Consider the following 5559-nt stretch of genomic DNA (forward strand, 5'->3'; position numbering starts at 1 on the left):
AAATGTGATGAAGTATATACAAACAATACCGCCATTCTAACCACCTAACTACATGGAAGGGACATTGGTGATAAGGTGGACTTATGTATGTATGTATATAGTATTTGTAAAACATCTGTATTTTATTTATTAAATTTTGTAACTCATTTATAAGTAGATATGTATATCAACATATTTTTGACAATGTGTGTACCAAACGACTTGTTGTGATTTTATAAAAATAAGATTTGAATATCATATTTAAAAATGCATATTTTTTAAATGAAGAAAAAACATTTTAGGATTTATAAATAAAAATAAAATAATAATAATAATAAAAAAAAATAAATAATAAAAAAATAAAAACATGGATTTTGGGAATTGAATTGAAAATTTTCGTTCTCAAAATTTAAATAAATATTGTAGGTGCAAAACCTGGATCAAAACGTTTTTAAAAGTAAAACGTTCCATACAAATTTGAAAACGAAAATTTCTCTGTGTACAAAGGCGCATCGCTTAGTTCCTTCCTTTCCCGCTGCAGCCTATGTGCATTTTTTTTTTGCATTTTCCTCTTAATAAGGTTTTAAACAAATTAACAAATTAATGTACAGAATTAACAATAACAGTCCGTCAAGTTTCAATAGCGATAAATCAGCCCTTCGAATTTTTCTGCTGGACTATGCGTTACAGGTTCGCAAATTTTACCCCTACCGAAACCAAAGATGTATACACATCAAAAAGCACAACATGAAGGACTGTTTATATTTAACGACCACCATTTTTTGCATTATAAAACAAGTATTCGACAAAATAATCATTGATTAACATTCTAAATGAAAATAAAGTCGGCAGAATTTCTTAATGTAATGTAACAGTTCAAAATGTCAAAAAGTTTTTTGGCGCGGAATCCACCAGGCGTTCTTTCACAATAAAATAAATCAGTTTCCTATACCTTTCATTATCGACAAAGGTAATGTATGAGGAGCGAGGAGGTATTTGATAGCTATCGCTTCCAGAATGCGTTATTACTAACACGGAACATGTCCTAGGAAAATAACGTGACGCGTGTAGCTTTATAAAACTATAAATAGAAAAAATAAAAGAAGAAAAGCCCCAGGGTTTGAACTCGAAGTTGTTGGTCGAACGCGCATCCAGTCGGCTACAGCGACTGTTGAGATAACTCGAAGAAAAGACATACATACATACTTAAATTTGTTGTAAAGTTTTTTATTTTGCTTCTGGCTTCAAAACTATACTTATATTGTGATGCATATTTTCGTGCAATCGTATTCGTTAAAGTTTTCATGGTAGAAAAAGGTAATGCATTCCTCAGTTGCCTGCTGGGTAATTGCTAGTCTCAAATTTAGTTACTTGAGATGAGATTGACTTACTGGAATACCAGTTGTTGACATTTAAACACACAAACAATACCTAACTCACAAATTCGGCGAATGCCCATAACCAAATTCAACTCCGTCTTGTTTTTGTTGCTAAACAATTGGTTGGTTTGAAAAATTTATAAGCTAAGAAAAGTTAACCCAAAAGTTATCTTTTGAGAGCGGTATGTGACCATTGAAATTCGGTTAATTTAGCCGACCGATTAACTTTTGCGCGAGTTAACTTTCCGCGATTCTGCTGTACTTCTAAAAATTTTAATGTAACAGTCATATGTTGAAACATTCAAAACTCCTTAACAACTGGAGTTACAACATATTTTAGGTATATATTAAATATTGACACATACTTATGCAAGAAGAAAAACTATTCGAAAGTTGTATTCTAGCGAGTTTCAGCGGTATTTGAAAAGCACTGTGAACCAAAACGTATTGTAACAGTCCGCGTTTTGGCCCATATGGTAATTTTCTTTAATGTATAAAGTCAGACACAAGGTTTGTTCGTCGAGCAAAAAATTTGTACGAATTTGTACGAATTATCACGATTTTTGCCCAAATCGCGTTCGTGCAGACCAAAAAAATATCCAACACTCAAAAATTGTGAGAGCAAAGTGACAGTTCTCTTGGAGAGAAGTTGCAAATTCTTGCTGGAAAAAATTTTGCCAGCAAGAATTTGCAAACACGAAAAACATGTGGTTGTGGCGCATGGTTGCATTTTTGTCTACAATAATTTGAATAAATTAGTTCGTTAAATTTAGAAATTTATAAACACGAGCGATTTTTCCATGAAAAAAGGAAGTAAATAATTGTTGATATAATTAATTTAGTTAATTCCAATGATTTGAACTTAATTCGGCTGAAAAAAATGGTATTCGCAATCGGAATGCAATTGCAACCAGAGTCGATTTAAGAAACCCGACAGCTAGTACGATGAAGAAGTTGAAATGTATGTTAAAGAAAGTCAGAACAACAAGAAATATACATGTATATCCTGTTTTTGGCCATCCGAAAGAATTTTAAAAATTCTATACAAATTTTTTATGTTTGAAATGCAACCGTGGACGCCAGCTGGCAGGGAAACTTGCAAATTCCTGCAAATTTGCGTTCGTGCAGAAATTTGCAAGTTTCTCAACATGAGAGAGAATTTGAGAGAATTTTTTCTTACTCTCTGATATTTTGAGTGTTGGATAATTCTTGCTGGATTTTCGACGAACAAACCTACAAACAGCACGAATCGGAATATATTTATAATAAACGCCCATAACGAAGCAGCAATTACATTGTAAAAAATTACAAGTTATGGTTGTGATATTTCCGGCCCCTTAAGAAGCTCGGCCCAGGGGGACTCACTCCTTTTTGCCCCCTACCCTCCCGACTTGGCTAATGTTATAAATGACTGACTTCCGAAGGTGTAACGTTAAAGACCACTTAAAATAATGGTAATAAGAAATCGATACGATGGCGATAGTACCGGCAATTAATTTGTTGATAAGGACGAAAAGTTTTCTTATTGCCTGCAAAAAAAATCATCTGATTGGTATTATCACTAATGGTGTTTTCGTTTCTACCAAAAAATGTCGCATTTTCATTGCCCCTTTCTCTCTTCGCGATCGATTCTAAAAAAAGGCAAAACGGTGAGAAAATTGCGTGTTTGTTTCTTAAAATGTCACACTCTTATAAGGCGTATTTTCTGCCTTTTGAAGCTTTGTCAGGGGAGCTGGTTGCCCTGAAAAACAGATGGTTGCTTAAAACGATAATATTATGAAATGCGTGAGCTGGACAAGGACAAGAAGACAAAAACATGCCCTTTTACAGGCTTGAGTGTTACATCAAACATATTTTGCGCCGTACAAGGGCAACATTTTTTGGTAGAAACGAAAACACCATAATTCTACACAAACACAACAAACACTCAACAATATCAAAACAAATTTGCATACCTACTATTGAAATATTGAAAAAAAAAAAACTTGATTGATTTAGCATATTTTGTTTATTTATCGAACTTTTTAAAGCGCTCAAAATCAATTTTTTATGCATATTTTTGCCAGTCCTGCAAATCACGTAAAATGGGATATGAATAATTGTATGTATATACATATTCGTACGTAAGTATCAATATTATACACGTTTTTCAACAGTATATTAAATCATTAAATTTAATTTTTCATTTCATGGGCTAGAAATGTTCAAAGGTCATATACATACATACATAAGTATGTATGTATTTATTTATTAATGTACTTATGTACATATATCTATGTACATATCTGTGTTCCTATGGAAAAGTAGCTTATGTCGAAAGGCTGGCTTTAGTATAAATCGGCATTCGCTGCATGCGATTGCGAATGACTCACGGGCGCTGACCCGTCGAACAACGTTTGGCAAATAAACATGTAAGAAAGAGTTCCGATACTAGCAAGTCAACATCCTTATTAAGTCTCATCAAAAAAATTCCTTCTCGTTTAAAGAAGAAAGGGAATGACGCATCATACTAAAGTCAGCCTTTCGACATAAGCTACTTTTCCATACGAACACAGATATATACCTCCGTGCAAAAGCTGAAGTGCATACTGTGTTGTTCGAATGTGTTAGAAAAAGTACAGTAAAGGCTCCCTTTATATAGCATTGGCACATTAAGTTAAACTGTTGGCAAATAAAATGTATCTTTTGGCAAATAAATTTAGTCTTTTGGCAAATAAATCTAATCTTTTGATAAATAAAATTAATCTTTTGGCAAATAAAATTAATATTTTGGCAAACAAATTTAATCTTTTGTCTAATAAAATTAAACTTTACTGTAGTGTTAGAAAAAGTAAAAAATACCAGGGACGTGAACCAGATGAAAAACTTGGTCGGTTCGGTTCAGCGTTCCGAACCGTTTTTGCACTTTTGGATTGGTTCGACAAATCGGTTTTTTTAGTCTTTGAACCGGGGTTTTGGTTCAGATCAACGGTTCGGAAAAAAAAATAACGCGCAAGTCTAAGTGTAAAGTGTCAATTGCAACAACGCGCAAGGTTAAATTTCAAGTGTGTGTTAAATGAGATGAGTTGCCTTTATATTTGATACCATATTTAAAGAAAAGAAACAAAAGCGTGTAAATTTATCTATTGAAAATTGGTTTAAACGAATTTTAAACCTTTATGAAAAGTGGTTCGGTTTTCGGTTCGGATCAAACATTTGTGGAAAATTTCGGTTCGGTTAATGGTTCTGTTAATTAATAGAAAAAACCGGTTCTCCGGTTCCAAACCGGTTCGGTTCAAAACCGGTTCACGTCCCTGAAAAATACACTGAAAAACTGCTGTTGTTGTGCTAGGAAAGCATTTTTTTTTTTTAACTTTTGACGCTTAGATTTACTGCGCCAATATCAAGAGTTAACCTCCAGGATAGCTGAAAAGTGTTTTTTGGTTTTTCGGTTCTGTTGATTTGACTGCTCACTTTCAAACAGTTCTGTCACAGCATGGTCTCAAATATTCGTCAAACTTTCTGGCGCATTTTATTTCAACCAAACCACGCATTATGGCCAAATGGGATAAAAAAAAAACATCTAAAATGCTACAAATCTTGAACTCCCGTAATATATTTTTTGAAACGCAGGTACAAGAAAAATTTATTTATGTTCATACGCACATATGTACATTAGGGTGCTCATAAAAAACGTTTTTTTTTTTTAATTTCAAGACCCTACCCCCTAATTTTATTCAATTTTATGAGAAATATTATTGCCTATTTGTATAGATATTTTCAAGGTCATTTAGAGGTCGCGACCTGTAGATTCGTTCGAAATGTCATCTGAGAAGAGTATATATAGGCCTTTAAAATGGTATTTAATAATCTATTTTCGGACTTCGATCGTTGGGATTTTTTATGGGGTAGAATAAAAAACCCCATATTTCTCTTAATTTTTTAAATTTGACCATTGATAAATTCCACAATTTCAAAATATGTAGTACTTTCTAAAATTAAATCTATTTTAAAATAAACTGATACCTCGTTAATTGCAATCGCATTAAAATTGTCAAATTTAGGAGACTTTTCTTAAATATGGCCTTGAATTTATATTGTTTATGTACCGGGCTTTCAGATTTTTTGAGCAGTGTGGCTAAGGAATGCATCAATATTTATTCAAAATTGATAAACATCAACATATCGCGGATGTCTAAATTTCCACATTCGCCACATCCCT

The 5559-nt window shown here is 32.9% G+C and overlaps 1 protein-coding gene across 1 annotated transcript in view; it reads right to left on the reverse strand.

The window, feature by feature from the left end:
• The window catches only part of LOC118740495, a 139165-nt gene that overhangs the window by 65903 nt on the left and 67703 nt on the right, over positions 1 to 5559 (reverse strand). The window lies entirely within an intron of this gene.

The sequence above is a fragment of the Rhagoletis pomonella genome, unplaced genomic scaffold (genome assembly GCF_013731165.1).
Source record: "Rhagoletis pomonella isolate Grant_MI unplaced genomic scaffold, Rhpom_1.0 Rhpom_scaffold_00006, whole genome shotgun sequence".
Classification (NCBI taxonomy): domain Eukaryota; kingdom Metazoa; phylum Arthropoda; class Insecta; order Diptera; family Tephritidae; genus Rhagoletis; species Rhagoletis pomonella.